This window comes from Vicugna pacos, unplaced genomic scaffold (genome assembly GCF_048564905.1).
Source record: "Vicugna pacos unplaced genomic scaffold, VicPac4 scaffold_17, whole genome shotgun sequence".
In the NCBI taxonomy this organism is placed as follows: Eukaryota; Metazoa; Chordata; class Mammalia; order Artiodactyla; family Camelidae; genus Vicugna; species Vicugna pacos.
This window is the reverse complement of record NW_027328738.1, coordinates 340,544-360,236: the sequence shown is the minus strand read 5'-3', so window position 1 is coordinate 360,236 and position 19,693 is coordinate 340,544. Positions and strand designations below refer to the sequence as shown.

The following is a 19,693-nucleotide window of genomic DNA, read 5'->3' as shown; positions in this document are numbered from 1 at the left end:
TCCTTTCAAGGGGGAACCTATCACTGATTCAGGGTTCAGCAGGTGCTAGCTGTCGTCTTCATTCTGAATAGAACCAGTGAAGCTGTGGACATGCCCTGAGGGAAACAGTAGAAGTGACAGCAGGTCTCTGCTGATGAAAGCTTCACATGCTTTTCACACTCCTTGAGATCTTAAAATGGCAGGTATTCCTACTCCCTGCATTTGCACAAGATTCATGTCCCTGATCCACTGTAGTTCTGACTGTGTGGACCCAAGGGCAGCGGGGGTGTCTGAAGCATAATTTGCACGTGGCTAATAGGGTTTCAGTTCCTCACTAGGCAGGTTTTTTTCTGGCCACTGAAGAATGCGCATTAAAGATCCCATTTTTAAACTGTTTTCCTTCCATCTACCTTCTTGGTCATAGTCCAGAAGCATGTACTCAGTGTCCCTGACTGCTCCTGATGGCAGCCCCAGAGAGAAAGCTACAAAGAATGTGAATTTCAGGACTAAGTGAACCACATCATGTTATTTACAGCAGCGGGCGGCTGGTTTGCACCTGCAGGGGAGAGCAGAGGGAGTGTTTACAAGCCCCTCCTGGAGCCACACTCCTGCACCTGGATCCCAGCTCTGATGCTAGCTGTGGGGCCTTGTGCAAATTTCTTAACCTCTTGTGGCTTCAATCTCCTCACCCATATAATGGGGGAATAACAATAGCAATTCATAGGACTATTGTGATGAATCAATTATTTACTAATTGTGAAAAAATTTGGAACATTAACCGCAGGCATGTGAAAAACTCTGCGTAAGTATTAGCTACGAATATGGTGACCAAAGTCTTAAAAAGGTGTTTTTATTAGTTTTTAAGCCATCAGTTTGTAGAGAAAGCATTTTATTTTCTCCTCTACTCTCTTTCATCATCCTTTTCTTCACAGTTAAATCTTCATGCTTGTGAAAGGAATAACTTTTTGGTGTGTGTGTGATTAAATGTGAAAATTAGTTAAGGCTGAGAAAAATGTATTATAGAAGGTATATTAAGCCTTCCTCTCTTGTACAGCACATAAAGGCCATTTAAATAGTATGCATTTTTAAAAGTCTGCATAATAATTTTTTAATTATATATGAAGTAAACATAATAGTTAAGAATCCTTAAATGCTTACTATTGCTTCAGCACACATGTATTTTTCAAAATCCTCACAATCACCCTGTGGGGAAGGTAATATTATATCTTTTACAGATGAGGAAATAGAGCCACGTGGAGATGATGCAATTTGCCCCAAATCAAGCAACTATTCAGTGAAAGTACTGAAATTCTCAAAGAGCCCAAAGACACACTAACTGTATAGCACTGTCTCCTACATGGTCTGTAAAATCAATTCTAATTCATTTCAGAACTTTTACAAACTTGACACATTTCCATTTTTCTTCCAAGCACTTAATGGGTTCACTATTTCTTAAGAAACAGGAAAGCTTTCCATTCTCCTTCCTCAAGTTTCTTCTTATTTATCACATTTTCTGATCATAAATTTAACATTTGCTCATTAAAGAAAATTTGAAAGTACTCAGTAGTGGACAGAATTGCTGTCCTGGATCTGTCCCCAGTCTTAGAAGAGGACCCAGAACTTGCTATAGGATAAGTAACCTCTATTTTGTTTATAGTCCTGTGATTTAACCTCGATTGACCCACTCTTTCTGAAGCACCAGAAGTAGATCTCAGTTGGTTTAAGACAAATAATACCCCTCATAGTATTGGCCTCGCACATGATTGGAGAATTGGCAAATAACCCAGGAAGAGCCACTATTATGTGAGGAGATACTTACTGGTGCCCATGTGAACCATAAGCTTCCTCTATTAAGAGAGGAAGCTGCCAAAAGAGACCTGTCTTGGTTTGGATGTATGATCTGGGATGCTGCGTGCCTAGAAGCAACATGCTGAGACATCTTTGGACACAGAATGAAGACAGGACAAAAGCAGCCCTTGACATCATCTGGGCTAGGGTATCTCTCCTTGACTGAAGCCAGACCTCAGACCTGAGGTTTTCATTTACAGGAACCAATAAATCCCATGCATCCCCATTTTTTGGTTGTTGTTTAAACACATTGGAGATTGATTTTGTCACCTACAATCAAAAGACTCCAAATCTGAAAATGAATAAAAAAAAAATAAGAATAATGCTTTGATCTATAGACATAATTTCTTCAGAACGGTGCATTGTTTGTATATTACAAATCATTTTATATATTAATTTTATTCTCAAATCTATCATAAGCATAACACTTTGACATGTCATAAAATATTTTCATGGACACACTTTTTCATGGCTGCATACTATTCTACTTTGTGAATAGTTGGAAGAATATTTTGGCTGAGATTTTATATATGTCTGTGACTTGCATCCATAATGACTTTTCCCTGTCATTTTGAAATAATTCCTGATTAAAAGTTTTTCAAAGCTGAATTAGTGGATTAAAACATATGAATATTTTTGACTCTTGATATCAACTGTCAGACTGCTTTCTAAGAAGGCTTGAGGAGTACACCAGAAATTAACACAGCATTGTAAATCAACCATACTTCACAAAAATTATCCAGTAACCTAGGCATGGGATTGGTGATCACTGACATTTCATCCTCATAAACAGAGCTGTGTCACTTGAGAGGTGGAAAACTATTTCATTTTGATGTGCACTGAGTGAATTACCATTGAAGTGTGACATCTATTTTTTCCTTTGTGAATGTGTGTTCATCTTCTCTGCCTTCTACGCTCCTGAGATATTTTGATGTTACATTTGAAGTGATCTGAACTCTCTATGTATTGAAGGAATTAGCCCCTTGTCTGATTTGTAAACAAATAACAACCTCTGGTGTTTTGTTTAAAATTAGGATGCTTATGATGCATGAAAATCTTTGTATAATTTCCTCTGAAACTTACTGTTCATCTAGAGGTTGTATACTCATCCATATTTATTTCTAGTTTTTTTTCTAATTGTGTTACTTTTTAAATGTTTCTGGAATTTATCATAATATATGGTTCACTGTATGATTTCAATCTTTTCTTTTCCCCCCAAGTAGCTAACAAGTGTTCAATTCACTGAATAACCTTTATTTATCTCCCTGATTTGTAATGGCTTCCATCTCTTATAGTAAATTATTATTGATATCAGAGCCCATATCTGGACTTCCTGCCCTACTTTCTAATCTGGCTATTCTTGAACTAGTAAAACTCTCATTATCTTATTAATTATTATATTGCTAATATTGTTTTATTCACAATAAACCCAAATGAATTTTATAACTTCTGATATTTTGGAGATATGATCTTTTAATCTAGAATCATGTGATTAAAGCATCTTTTATATCTTTCAGTAGTTTACTTTTATTTTTTGATAGTTCCTACTATTCTTTTGTTAGGCTATTCTTAGACATTTTACCTAGGTTGTTACACTTGGAAAATTTTAGAAATCTTAATGCCTCCATCTGGTCTCTTAATCAGACCCTGGAGAATCCTAAACCACTGATCTGATTTGAACAAATGAGGTGAAAAGAATTGGGGGAAGCACTGTGAGCAGAAGAGACTGTGGAACCTCCAGAGTGGCGCCCTGCGTTGGCTCAGATTTTCTCTGGAAAAAGTTTTCTCTATGAGACTACATAGTTCCCAACTTGACTTTCAGTTTTCTCAGCATTTCACATTAGATTTTAAAAGTCTGTGGTAGGTTCTTACCAAGAAAAAGAGCACTTGCACAAAGGGTTATATGTATACACTTTCCCCAGGTGGTAAATGGAACACGCTCTTCTTCCTTATTAAAAAAACAAATTTAGTCAATCAAGGGATTACACCAATAAAATGCTATTTCTCCTTACTGGTCACTAAATCCTAAACATAAAAAGAATAATAATAATTTTCAGACATTGCCTCCTTGTTTGTAAATGCATGGGTTTTTTTCCTGTTTTTCTTTTTCCTTTTCTTTTCTGTTAACGATGTCAAACACACAACAAAATATGTACAGTGTTCGTTTTAATACTATTTTTTGAAAATGCACATGTGAACAGTAAACTGTCCCTGCCATGGTCTGAGCACCTGACGAGGCCAAGCTGTAAAGCTCTATTCCTTAGCTTGCCTTTGATTTCAGAAGTGAAGGTAGTGACAGCTTAGAGTCTGTGCAGGACAGAAAGTATCACAGGTGTCTGCAGCTAAATGGTCTCCACTGTGTGTTTCTTGGTTGAGCTTTATGTGTTAATTAGCTACAACTATGAAGTTTAAGAGTTTCCATTTTAGAGTTTATATTTAGAATTTTTTAACAGATGAAATCAGTTAGACTCAAGATTTAACTGGATTATAAAACCAGATATAGTATAATAATAGCTGTAACTAAGTACATGGCCCTTCCTCTATGCCAGGAAGCCTTCCAAGTAGATTCTGTACATTACTTCGACCCGTCCTTACCACTGTCATGAAGAAGCAACTCTCTTATTCTTATTTTATAGGAAACAATGGCACAGAGAAGTTAAGTTGTCCAAGATCACTCAGGAAGCAAGCTGCTGTGTTCAAATATGAATTTAGGCAACTTCATTCCCAAGATCTCACTACCACAACGCTGGCCTCTCTAAACAATGGAGCATGCTTTCACAAGTAAAGTAAAATACTTCAAATACAAAACTAAAAAAAAAAAAAGGCAATTTTTTAAATAAGGAAGAACTATAAAGTTAAATGAGTCTTCATCTTCAATTTTTCAACAAGCATGTTCCAATGAAAATTTAAACTAATTAGCTGGCAATTTTAAATTTAAACTTGGTAGTTTAAATGACCAAAAAACTTTTCTTCAGTATTTTTTGTATGCTGCCAATATGATAAGTTTTTTGTTTTTCAGGACTCAAAAGCATTATGAACATCTAATTTTGTCTAAGATTCAGCTTTCATCTCTGAATGTACAGTCTTTCACCAACATATGCTTTTACCCCCATCTTCAGTTGTAAACAATGGGAGCTATTCATAATGGGGATTATTAGAAGCTTATTACATTGTAAAAGACAAATGTCACTTTCTATTGGTAGCTGAACCTCATTTTTTTCCATTTATAAAAGAGGATTTTGACCTGCTTTCTCCATATCTTTTCAATGCCAACATTATGTAGATCTGTGATTCATTTATTAAATCTATATTTGGAGACATTTTCAGATGCTCCTAATAAAAGCATTTTTTCCAAGTGTTATTCATGCTCATAACCTTCTGTCCTGCTGCTGCTGACTGCGAGAACAAACAGCTCTAAATTATCTCAGCTGATGGAAAGAAGCAATAATACAAATGACTCAAAAATCATCTTTTCATAGCTCTAGAATGTTGATACAAAGATATACAGTTTTATTTTTTTAATTTTGCAGCAGGAGTGGCAGCAATAAATTTACATTTCCAATTATGTAACATGACTAGCTCAAACACTGCTCAAACAATGATGGCACCTCAACAAATGTTTCCCTGCTTCTTCTACCCTTTCTCTGACTTTAGGATGAGAGCCATTCTTCTTTGTGCACATCCCAACAGGAAGGGGTAGCAGTGACTGGGACTTAGTTCAAGACAAAGGGGCACTTAGTCTACGATGAAAACGAGGCCGCATGTGAAAAAATTGGAGTCAACTATAAAAACCAATTTGTCTTTCCTTCTACAACTATGTCATTGTAGCTAATTTATATTTTGCATTTTTTTGGTGTTATGAAAGGATACAAATCAGTGCCTCTTATACACTTATACCAGTCTTTTTCTTTTCCCCCTTTTTACTGTTATTATGAAGGAAGGGCCTCACTTCTCTTCTGTGTCCACCAATCCAGGCAGTGCTCCTTCACCTTGGCTGCACATTAGAATAACCAGAGGAGCTTTAAAAACTTCCCTATGCCAGAATGCACCCCAGGCCACTAAGTACCATCAGAGTTTGCAGTGATGGAATCCAGGCACCAACATTTTTTAAGGTCCCCTGGTGATTCCAACATGCAGCCAAGGCTGACAAGTCCAGAAGTAAACAGACTCAAGTGCATCTAAACAGCACCCGCTCTTCCTGGGTAATCTCATCTATCTCCACGTGGGGACACCGCGCCTCCTATTCTGGTCGGACTTGTTCTTCCTGCTCAACCGTGTCCCATTTGTACTCAAGTTCTGCCTGGCGCTGCTTTCAGAACTCCAATAGTAAGGTGACTAACATCGAGAGAGAACAGCAGAATGTGGATCTTCAGTGATGACTGATGCTTCAGAAATCTGTACTTAATATTTATTACACTTAACACTTTGGTAAATGGTTAATAAAATCACATTATATTTATAGGCGATACTAAAAAAAATGAGTTAATACCTTTTGTTTAAGAAAAAAGAAAATGTAGATAATTTATTGAACTTTTGGAAACAGACTAGCTCTCTAGCTCAGGGGAAAGGTATTAACGTGATGGTCAGAGGCAGGTGACTGTGTCTGATGCTAAAGTACCTGCTACCAGCATATTATGCCCACTAAAAACACAAATATCGGGGGGAAGGGTGGGTATAGCTCAGTGGTAGAGCACGTGCTAAGCATGTACAAGGTCCTGGGTTCAAGCCCCATTACCTCCATTAAAAAAAAAGTAAAAAAAAGCACAAGTAACTGTCACAATTTAAAAGCACTGAACGGTGCACCCTCCAAGCCTTCTCCTCACATCCCTCTGTCTCTTCTGTCCAAAGGACCTGAGGGTGGGGAAGGGGATGAGAATGCTTTAGTAGCCCCTGCATTTCTATTTTCCACCACCCCAGTCACACAAACTTTAAATAATATTCTTAAATATGGAAAACTGCCATTTTCCTCAATCATCGGTAAAGTAATTTTTAGAAATCGTCATTCTGTTTTAAGAATCGTAACTTTAAATAGCAGACAAAAACAACATGAAATGGTAATTGAAAATGTAGCTTCAGGGGAAATCCCCTAAGCCCTTCTTCCCACCAGACTGTTACCCCTAGGCCCCAACTCTAGAGAAATTGCAGAATAACCACTGTGCCCTCCACCATTGTACCTGAGTCTGTACAATGCTCTGAGAATAAAGAGGAAAAAGACACAGTCCCTGCTTCCGGGAGCTCCTAGGTGCACAGGACTCATAGTGAAGTGATGGCTGAGGAGGCGTGTTAAGAGGGCTTGGATAACAGTCAGCAGAGGGTGCTCAGGGCAGAGAGCCGGAACTGTAGCCAAGGCTCTCCCAGAGAAGGGAACCACTGTGGTGAGCTCTGAGATGCCCTAGAATTGATCAGGTGAACGTATAATGTTAAGGCCATTTCTCCCTGGGGAGCTGCGCATGCAAAGGAGGGAGGCCAAAGAGAGCCAGGTCCCTTCCAGGAACTGCAAATAGTCTACAAGCGAGCACAGGGTGCGGGAGGCAGATGAGCAACCAGGTGGAGAGATCACAGGTGCACATCTCAAAGGACTCTGTGTGCCTCCAAGGTAGAGGAGACATGCAAAGTGATCTAGAAAGAGACAAGATAGAGGCAGGGAGGACTATTGGCAGGTTCATGTGGAGGCCTGCTGAGGCCCTCTCAGGAGGAGAGAGAAGAAAACATTTCAGCAGGTGGACGGATTGGCCACAGGTGTGATGGAAGGGCAGGAAGAAGTCAAAGATGCCGGCCAGTGGTAGAGCACGTGCTAAGCATGTACAAGGTCCTGGGTTCAAGCCCCATTACCTCCATTAAAAAAAAGTAAAAAAAGCACAAGTAACTGTCACAATTTAAAAGCACTGAACGGTGCACCCTCCAAGCCTTCTCCTCACATCCTTCTGTCTCTTTTATGGCTTTGGCAGTGTCTAAATTATAGTGCCATTCCCTGAAATAAGAAGGGCAAGAACCTCCTAGCGGAAAACATAGGCAAAACATTATCTGACATACATTTCAAAAATTTTCTCCTAGAAGAAATAAAAGCAAGAATAAACAAATGGGACCTAATGAAACTTACAAGCTTCTGCAGAGCAAAGGAAACCAGAAATAAATCAAGAAGAAAACCTATGGAATGGGAGAAAATTTTTGCAAGTGAAACCGACAAAAGCTTGATCTCCAAAATATATAAGCAGCTCATATGACTCAATAAGTAAAAAATAAACAACCCAATCCAAAAATGGGCAGAGGACCTAAATAAGAAACTCTCCAAGGAAGACATAGAAATGATCAAAAAGCACATGAAAAAATGTTCACTATCACTAATTATCAGAGAAATGCAAATCAAAACTACAATGAGGTATCACCTCACACCAGTCAGAATGGCCGTCATTCAAAAATCCAAAAATGACAAATGCTGGACAGGCTGTGGAGAAAGGGGAACCCTCCTACACTGCTGGTGGGAATGCAGTTTGGTGCAGCCACTATGGAAAACAGTGTGGAGATTCCTCAAAAGACTAGGAATAGACTTACCATATGACCCAGGAATCCCACTCCTGGGCTTGTACCCAGAAGGAAATCTACTTCAGGGTGCCACCTGCACCCCAATGTTCATAGCAGCACTATTTACAATAGCCAAAACATGGAAACAACCTAAATGTCCATCAACAGGTGACTGGATAAAGAAGATGTGGTATATTTATACAATGGAATACTACTCAGCCATAAAAACCGACAACATAATGCCATTTGCAGCAACATGGATGATCCTAGAGAATGTCATTCTAAGTGAAGTAAGCCAGAAAGAGAAAGAAAAATACCATATGAGATCACTCATATGTGGAATCTAAAAAAAACAAACAAACAAAAACAAAGCATAAATACAGGACAGAAATAGACTCATGGACAGAGAATAGAGACTTGTGGTTACCAGGGGGGTAGAGGGTGGGAAGGGATAGACTGGGATTTCAAAATTGTAGAATAGATAAACAAGATTACACTGTATAGCACAGGGAAATATACACAAAATGTTATGATAAATCACAGAGAAAAAAATATGACAATGAGTGTGTATATGTCCATGAATGACTGAAAAATTGTGCTGAACACTGGAATTTGACACAACACTGTAAAATGAGTATGAATTAATAAAAAATGTAAAAAAAAAATACAAACCAATTTGAACCTGTTGAAAAGACATTTGCTCAAAACAGCACGGTAGCAATGAAGTTGCTCTGGCTGGCAGGGACTTATTGGATTCCTGTGAGTGCTGGACTCCTCACATGGAATTCCCTTGGCACTCCAGGACGCCTGTGGTTGTCCCCATGGGTTTGTGGCCATATGTGTCACACACAAGTCTCTGGCTTTGCCACAATTTCAATGCCTTTTTTGGCTTATGAAAGGTTTTGCACTCAAATGGAGTTTTCTTGAGTCCACTCACTGATGTCATTTACCAGATTTATAGTCCAGATCTGACATTCTGGACTCTTAAAATCTTGCAGACATTCAAATGTTTCAGGTTTGGATGTGTATTCACCTCTGGAGGCCTGGACCATATTCGATAAAGCCACCCGGACAAGTTCAGCAAAATGCAAAGAAATTTTTCTCTCTGCTAGACTGAAATGTCTATGAAGGTATAAAAACTTCTGCATCTACAAATGTAGGGAACCAACTCATCAATAACATATCTATCCGTAATGCATGGACATTTAAAAAAAATACTGTATTTACTCCTATCAAATTCTTTCTGGCTTTTGCCAAATTGTGTCCTAAACTGTAAGGAAAGTATATAAATTTAGAGAATTTTTGACCTTTTAAGAGAGAAAGGAACCCTCCTACTCGGTTGGTGGGAATGTAAATTGCACAGCCACTTTGGAGGACAGTATAGAGTTTCCATAAAAAACTGAAAATAGACTTCCGTGTGATCCAGCAATCCCATTCATGCGTATATTTCTGGAGAAAAATATAATTCAAAAAGACACATGCACCCCAATGTTCACAGCAGCACTATTTACAATAGCCAAAACACTGAAACAACCCAAGTGTTCACTGACAGATGACTGGATAAAGAAGTTGTGGTATATTATATATATATATATATATATATATATATATATACATACATATATGCATGTATATACACACAGATATACACACATGAACACACACACACAATGGAATACTGATCAGCCATAAAAAACAAAATAATGCCATTTGCAATATCATGGATGGACCTACAGGTTATTATGCATAGTGAAATAAGTCAGAGGAAGAAAAACAAATATTCTATGTATTAACTTATATGTATATATAAAAAATTGAACAAATTAATTACTATAATAAAACAGAAATAGACTCACAGGTACATAGAACAGACTGGTGGTTACCAATGGGGAGAAGGAGGAGAGGGGAGGCAGGGAAGGTGTAGGGTATTGAGAGGTAAAAATTACTATGTATAAATTGGATAGCTTACAGGGCTGTATCATACAGCACAGGGAAATATAGCCATTATTTTATGGTGACTTTAAATGGAATATAATCTATAAAAATGTTGAGCCTCTGTATTGCACACCTGAAAATATTATGATGTAAATCAACTATTCAATTACAAAATTTTTCATCAAAGTTTTCTTTTCATATTATTTGCAATAAGTTAGAAGCCAGAATTGTCAATAGAAACATAGTGTAAGTCACAATTTTCCAGTAATACCATTTAGAAAATAAAAAGGAACAAGTGAAATTAATTTCAGTAATAATTATATTTATCCCAAAATATCCAATATACTATCATTTCAAAAGTGTGATTGACACTTTTAAAACTTATTAATAAATATTTTACATTAGTTTTGTTGTATGAAGTCTTAAAAATCTATTATATATTTTCCACTTATAGAACATCTCAATTCAAAATAGCCACATGTGGCTAGTGGCTACTATACTAGACAGAGCAGATTACACCATTCACACTTCTGATAAATTACCTTCTGTTACTTATTTTAAAAACTTGCAGAAAAGGCTTTAGATATTCCCTATATCAAACAAAGCAACCTTGACGGGTGGGGAGTATCTTCATTATAAAGTGAAAAATAAAGGTAAGAGAGCCATGGTTACATGTATGTTAATGTAACAATACCTTCTTAATTCATTCAGGGCTTTACAATCTTTCTTCATATGCCAAGGATTCACTGTCACTGTACAATATTTTTCACTGTTATTATCTTTGGAATTGAGAGGCTTCTGATGAACCTGCTTTGTGCATCTGTACATAAAAGAAAACAACAAAACAGCTACAAGAGCTACAGTGAATGCCCCCCCATTAATTTAGAAGAAGTCTCACAGTATTTCCCAACATAAAGGCTAAAATATAATTCAGAACACTTTGTGATGGTCAGCATGATTTTAACAAAAAAGTAGATAATTACCTCCCTGGTGTCAAAGCTCTTTCAGAGGTGGGCACCCGAAATTTAGTAAAAATGATTTTGCATATATCTTTGAAAGAAATGCTAAGAAATGATCTTTTCTGTTGGAAATTAGCCTGCTTTTACATTCTGCAGTAGGCATACGTGTTTACAAACCAGGCAGGAACTGGATCATATTTTACACATACTTTAGAAACTGATTTGAATTTTGCTCTCTACCTGCAAGGCTATTTCTTACGTAATTACATAAGCTGGCCACTATACTAAATTTTGTTTCACTATTTGCTTAATCCTCACAACAACTCTATAAGCTGCTATTATTACCCCCATATAATAGATAAAGAACTTGAGGCAGAAAATAATTTGGGTAACTTGGTAACTGGTGGAGCTGGGTAAGACTGCAGCCAGTCTGACACTCAAGTCCATTCTTCTCACCGATGTCTGATACTGCTACCTACATTCAGCAATGACAGCTGAATTCATATTTAAGTGTGTCATTTCTAAAAGCCAAAGCTCTATTAGTACTGCTGTGTAAATTATTCTTTTGAGATGTGATTGCCAAAAAAACAAAAACAAATAAAATCAGGGTGCCACTGAGGGGGGGGCGAACTGCATATGGATGGAAAAAAGGGGACTTTGTGAGGACACAGTTGCACAACTCTAGAAATATCTAAAATGGCTGATTTGTGCAATTATAATTTGTGAATTTTATGGCCTGTAAATTACACCTTAATACAGCTATTAAATTAAGAAACTGGATACCAAATTAAGACTAAAACACATATATATATATCACACAAAGAACAACAGGCAAATATCATTATTTACTGCACCATTCTTTCATGCAGCTTCCTTTCCTCACCCGTTCCTGAAAGGATGACTCATTTTATAATATTTTAAATTATTTAGCAAATAATTTTTGACAGGCTACTATGTACCCAGGACTAATCTAGGCACTTGGAATAGATCAATAAACAAAACAAAATTCCTGTCCTCACGGAGCTGGGTTGGAGTCTAGCTGGGGTGGGGGGTGGAGATGACAATTCACACGAAAGAGAGGCAGAGGAAGTGGCATGTTAAGAAAGAGGAACCATGGAAAAAATAAAAAAAGGGCAAGGTAAAGAGAGTTTAGGGTATGGGATTATGGTGATGTTGTATTAAATACCAGAGCAGGCCACACTGAGGACTGAGGTTAGAAATAAGACTAGGAGGTGAGAAGTCCCAGGTAGACGGAATAACCATCACCGAGGCCAGCGTGCACCTCGCATGTTCCAGAATGGGGGCACTGCTGGAGCTGCGGAGAAGGGTCAGTGCAGATCCTGTATGGCCTTGGAGGACGTTGCAAGGACTGTGGCTTTTACCCGGAGTGAAATTGGGAGGCACTGCAGAATGACGACACAATCTAACTTAGGTTTTCAAGGCTCACTTGACTGCCGGGTGAGAATAGTCAAAACGGGTCAGAGATGAAAGGAGGGAAGCCTCTGAGAAGGGCTGTGCAGGAGGAGAGGACAGTGGCTCAGGGCAGGGAAGCAGCAGTGGAGGCAGGAGCCATGGTGAGAAGTGGCTGGGTTCTGGATCTGTTTTAAAGGCAGTGTTAAACCAGATCTATTGACAGAATTCATGTGGTATGTCAGTGAAAATCAGAATAACTCCAAGTTTTTTGACCCAAGCAGCTGGAAGGATTAAGTTTCCACTAACTGAATGGGGGATGTTGCAGAAAGGACCAGTTTGGGGGGTTGGACGACAAAGAGCTCAGTTTTTACACATGTTGATTTTAAGATATCAGAGTTCCAAGTGAAGATGTCAAATCAGCAGAACATTGTAAGAGTTCAGAGTTGGAGAGAAAAATTCTAGAGGGAGGCAGAAATGTGGGAATCATGGGTCACACAGGTGGTAGAGGAAGACATGAAACCCAGATACTCAAACATTAAGATAACCTGGCATTAACCATAGAAGTTGTCCTTGAGGGCATGCCTACTAGGTGTGGATATCAGTCCTATTTCCCAACCACTCGAATTTTATAAAGGAACTTACAAATGAATTCGTGCAAGACACTGCCTCCAGTGGGTGGATCCAGAGAAGGAGTGGGAGAATGGGATGCTGCACGCTACTCCTTACGGCAGAATATATGTGTGTGTGTGTGTGTGTGTACGCATGTTTGTGTGCACAGGGGGATGAGACATACCTAGCTTAAGAAAAAGAGCTAGTAAGTCTAGAAGCCGAAAGATGAAAGAAAATCCAGATCTGGTAGAGGGAAGAGGGGAAACACTGTGTACTGAAAGACATATCCCCATACTGCCATTTCCCACCATCCTATCAGGAACACAGTTGGAAAGGGGGGAATTATGTAGATACGTGTGATGTACACAAACTTTCTGACTATGTAACACTGAACATCTACATATGTAGCAAGTTAATGATATTTATATCTGCTTCAAGTTTAATAACAAGTTCACAACAGAGGGAAAATAAAATATTGAGGACTGGTAGGAGTATCATAGAAGGACTTTCAACGCTCAGAATGGAAGCAAAATCAGCTTCACCCCACAAAGAATGTCATTAAGTGTCAAGAATGTTTATATTTGCTTAAGAAATTGAGAGTTACAGCTTCCTGCTTTAAAGAATTAACTTTAAGACAGATACCATACTATAAGCAACGTCTATACTGGAGCTTTCTTAAAGCTATTTTTAGTTTCTGCTTGTTCTGATGTACTCCAGACACTCTGCAAAGAAAACCTTCTTTTCAAAGGCTTAAAGGAATAAAAAAAGAAATAACACTGCATTCTTTTCAGTGTTCTATGTACTGAAAGACACTTGCAAATGAAGCACCCAGCCACAGGTCTACATTTTTAACAATAAAGTCGTTTGCGCAATTTTTCAATTGCTATGTGGCTTTGTGTCAGTCTCTCACTAAGAAGCAGAATGGAGTACCAGAAAATGACACATCAGGTCTATAACTACAGATGTGCGAGATGAACTTACACCAGGAAACAGCTAAGTGGGAGGGTAAGGTTTACCTTTTAAGTTACCGTAAGTGCAGTTACACCTGCTCCCTGCTTCCCCTGTGAAGTGAAGAACTAGTCTTTTCTAGAAAAGCTCTCATTCTGAGAACTGTCTTCTTTAAAATATTCGAAGATTCTCTTTTAAAGTTCTTTCATTTATAAGTCTTTCCCCAACTCTACATCCCATAACAAGTGTAAAAATTATCCTATAGCCTATTGTTACAGAACATACTCTACAAAAGCTGAGGTTTCCCAGGGTTTGGATCCCAGAACTCTGCTACCAGATAATCCTAAAGCTTTCCTTCCATAACAGACTCTTCCGCCAATTCCCAGCTGTGGGCAAATTCGGCTTCTCAGATCAGGTAACTTTCTAACGCTGCCTACGAACACTCTGCTGCCAGTAAAGGAACTCTCAGACAGAAAGCACACAATGCCCCTAGTGAGGGTTGCCTCCTTCAATCAATCAAGATGCCATCACCAAGCAAATATTTAAACCTACTGCAAAACCTCTAAAGACATCTTACAAACAATATAGTTTGTATAGATGCATACTATTTGCTCTGGAATAGTGATTTCCAATGGAAGGAACAAAGGACCACATGACCCAAGCAATTTTTTAAAACTGCACATAACCATCCCTCTTCACGTGAGGATTCAGGCAAGACGGTCTTACAGGCCTAGGTGTAACAGAATGACAGCACCTCTAGGAGTAGGTTGAAAAGCAGCGAGGTAGACTTCTAGTGAAAGGGGGTGATGTAATAGGCCCCATCGCCCACTTACCTACCAGCACAGGACAGTCATCTCAGATCGAGAACAAACACTTTGGGAAACAGAGGTTGTTTATATTTTTATGGTATTCTGGTGGAAATAATGCCCTGAGTCATGTGAAGTTGTGGCTGCAAAATTGAACAGGGGACTGGACATTTTCACATTCAGGACAAAAATAGCCCCCGGATAGCCACCATATCTGCTCTCCCCTTTGCCTGTTCACCCCAAGAGCTGCAGGACTCTCCTGCTTGCAATGACACCCACCAATTCTCACAAATTCTTGCCAAGTTCACGTCATCAGCTGGTGGTGTCAAAGTCACTATTTGTACTGCTATGAAGTCCCTCCATTACTTTATATCCCTTCTATTTTCTCTCTTGTCTTCCTACCTACACTTGCATACACAAGATGGTTACTGCACTAACATTGCCTCTGTAATCAATCCAGGATATAGGAAGTAGAGATTCAACTGTAACCAGTCCCAGAATACTTGTCATGCCACTCTAGTGTCCCAAAAAATACTCTGGCATCCCTCATCTCACACAAACAACCACTGCACTACTTAGAGGTTGTAAAATTAGAGGGCTTTCTCTACTGGGAAACACTGTGGCTTGTGGTAGAGTTGTGATTTCAGTTTTTGCAACTGGTTACAGGCAAAAAGACATGGTCCACAAAATTTCTTCAAGTGTTTGGAATTTAAACTTTCATTTGATACAGAGCCGGAGGACTAACCGTAATCTATGAACATATGGTCATATTATCAAATAATGTTCATGTCTACCTTACAGACATGTAAGGACGTGGATTACACCTGCAGCCTCTAGGCCTTTAGAATTGGATGTGAAGCATCCTGTGAAATAAAAACCTCCTATCCAGTCACAGAACACCTTAGAGGCAACATCACACTAATGTCACTGAATACATTAGTATAGTCCATGTATGGTTAAGTTACAAATCCAATTTCTCAGAGATGGAAAGGAGATGTCTAGAAAAGCTGGAAAAGCCCAATTACTAAAACAGCTCAAAAGTTAATGCAGACTCCTACACCTCCCAGAGCAGAGGGCGGAGGGGGCATTGCCCACCACTCTGTCCTTCCCCAGGACGTGGCATGTGGGGAAGCAGGCAGGAATGGGTGGCTGGGACTCGGAGGTGGAGAGGTGATGAAAGCAAGAGTGGAACTGCTCTGGTCCTAGAACAACAGAGCTGTAAAATGCTCGGCTTCAGTACAACCCACTCCCTTTCCCACTTTCCCTCCCACCTATGTGACAAACAGAACATAACCAAGCACTTTCTGCCCATGATGGTGACTACTAGCAGGAAAGGGACCAAGATAAAAGCATGTCTTATAAAAGATGTCTGATTTTAAGGCTATGTTATAAACAATGATCAGCACTGTCAGAGTGGGACACTTGTGAGGCACTCAAGTAGGGAGGAGGAGGTTGAGGATCCATTTCCAGCACTTAAATGTGTTTTATCACTCCTATTTCTGACCTTTCCTTTGCCACTTTTTGAAGCACTGCCATCACTGGCAGGTAAAGGGGCAGCAATGTGACTTGGCCGTTTGGCTGATGGGGCTACATTTCCCAGCACTGGAATGAAAAGGCACTGGAAGACGATCAGCTGGATGATGTGAACTGTGGTCCTGGCCTGTGCCAAACACTAACCAGGTGACCCTGGGTTAGGCTCTTAGTCTCTCTGGGCTTCCGGCTGTTTACTTATAAAAGAAGGTTTTGTCATTGCACAAATATATCCAATATGAAATGTAACGTGAAAGTCAAACATAATGACAATTCACCTGCTTGCCTCAGGAAACTGTACAAGCACTGAACACTATGTGAATGTAAATACAGACTTAAGAAAACTATTGAGGTAAAGCGCTAAACTGAACATGGAGATAAAGTTTTATGGATTTTCTTGCCTTTCTTTTTTAATTGCAACACTGAATTAATAGTTATTAGCTATAATCCACACCACCACCCTGCGAATAAATAAAGTAGGTAAGCACTGCCTGGATGCATGTTTTGTCCGATGCTAAGCAGGGTGAGGGGTATAAAGGAGGCTGAACAAGGTAGTCTTCTCCAGTTACCAGCTAAGTGAGGAAAAACATTGGAAACCACCCAGGGATGGTACCAAGTCAGTACTCAAAGCCAGGATTACAGGCTACTGATCATAAACAGTGCAGGAATACAAAGAGGAGCTAGAAGTATTTGGAGTAAATAGGGAAGACTCTATGAAGGGGATGGGGCTCCAACTAGTTCTCAGGGCAATTGTAATCTGTTTTAACTGAGGACTGGATAGGAAAAGGCTGGTGACTCCTGGTTTTTAATAAGGCACATGTTACCATAGGAGGCTAAGTTACATAATAATTGGAACACATAAGCTAAGTACAAAATGATGATGGGTCGAGACTACCTGACTGAGATCTGGTTGTGTTAACTCTTTGACTTGACTCTAGATGTTGGAGAGCCAAAACTGTAGGTTGACTGAAATGGGGGGAGAGAATATCCAAGAATTCAGCAGAAGGAAACAATAACGTATCAGGGATGAAAGCTCTTCATCAGAGTATCAGCAATCAGAATAGACACTTGAAACCAAAAACATACAGTTCAAGAAGCTGACAAAATATGGAGGGTGGTGAGAAAAAGATAAATCAAAGACCACTCCAAGCCTTTGGGTATTTAAGACCAGAAGAATGATTATCCCACTGAATAAGTGGAGACGCTGCAAGAAGGAAGATTATGAAATCAGCTTTAGACATGTTGAATCTGACGTATGAGCTAAGAGTAGGTTTTCTCTAAGAAGCTCAAAATTCAAAACTGAAGCACAGATGTAGAGTACAGGCTTAAAGATGCAGATGGACAAGACATGATAAATCTCCTAAAAGAAAACATAGGCAAAACATTATCTGACATAAATCTTAGCAACATTCTCCTAGGGTAATCTACCAAGGCAATGGAAATAAGAGAAAAAAATAAACAAAAGGGACGTAATTAAACTCATAAATTTCTTCACAACAAAGACAACCATAAGTAAAACAAAAGCAAACAACAACCTACGAATGGGAGAAAATATTTGCAAATTATACGACAAACAAAGGCTTAAATTTCAGAATATATAAACAGCTCATACAACTTAATAACAAAAAAACAAACAGCTCAATCCTAAAATAGGCAGAAGACCTAAACAAGCATTTCTCCAATGAAGACACAATTGACCAATAGGCACAGGAAAAAATGCTCGATATCACTAATAAACCGAGGAATTCAAATCAAAACTACAATGAAGAATCAGCTCACACTAGTCAGAATGGCCATCGCTCAGAAGTTCATGAATGATAAATGCTAGAGAGGCTGTAGAGGGAAGGGTACCCTCTTACACTGCTGGTAGAAATCTAGTTTGGTGTAGTCATTATGGAAAGCATGGAAATCCCTGATAAAACTAAAAGTAGACTTACCCTATGACCCAGCAATTCCACATCTGTGTACATAACTGGAAATAACTCCAATGTGAAAAGATACCTGCTCACCAGTATTCACAGCACCACTGTATACAATAGCCGAGACATGGAGGCAAGTTAAATGTAGTAACAGATGACTGGGTAAAGAAGTTGCTGCATATTTATACACTGGAATACTACTCTACCATGAATAGGACAAAATAAAACCATTTGCAGCTACATGGATGGAGCTAGAGATGGTCATTCTAAGTGAAATCAGCCAGAAACAGAAAAATACCAAATGATACAACTCATATGTGCAATCTAAAAAAAGAGAGAAAAAGACAATGTGAACTCATCTGCAGAACAGAAACAGACTTGCAGACTTAGTAAACAATCTTAAGGTTACTAGGGAAAGGGGAGTTCGAGATTTACAAATGTTAGCCACTACATATAAAAAGAGATTTTAAATAAAGTTTCTTCTATATAGCACAGAAACCTATGTTCATTATCCAGCAATAACCTATAATGAAAAAGCCGATACAGCCACCAACTGAGGAAGCAAGAGAAGAAAGGAGAGTTAGTTATGCTGGGCTAGAGCCCACTTCTAAAATCCTTGTCAGCCACTGAGGCTGCCCCAAGTACACTGAGCCTTCCTCCCAGGGACAGGCTGACATGACATGTGTCCTGCAAACCTGGGGCAGCAGAGGCCGTCCACAGGTCTGGCCCTGGGGGAGATGGGAGCAAGTCCACCTGCTTCCCTTGGGGCAGCATCCCTCCCCGCAGCCTCCGCCACCTGACTGCACCGCGCCTGCCTCTCAGGAAACCACTGGCTTGAAAACAAGTGATCCACGAACCTGGGGCAGCGGCAGGGAGATGGGCAGCGACCTGGCAAGCTGGTCGACTTGCCCCCATCTTCCCCACGGCCTGTCAAGGGCTCGGCCTCTGCTGCTCCAGGCACGGTCCCCAGGTCAGCCTGCTCCTGGGAAGAGGGCGCGGTGTGGTCGAAGGGAGTGGCGGGTTATGGAGTCTGACCATGGGGGCCCGTGGATTTGCTTCAAACTCCCCAGCGCATGGCCTGAGCTTGGCCTCTGCTGCCTCAGGTTCGTGGAACTCAGGTTACAGGTCAGCCTGCTCCTGGAAGGCGGGTGCTGTGCTGTCAGGGAAAGGTGGCGGCTGCTATGGCGGGATTGGGGCTGCCCTATGAGAGCGCGGGGTTTGCGAC

At 39.6% G+C, this 19,693-nt stretch overlaps 1 pseudogene; it reads right to left on the bottom strand.

Moving 5' to 3' along the window:
• The window catches only part of LOC140692795 (anoctamin-6-like), a 363,584-nt pseudogene that overhangs the window by 16,930 nt on the left and 326,961 nt on the right, over nucleotides 1–19,693 (bottom strand).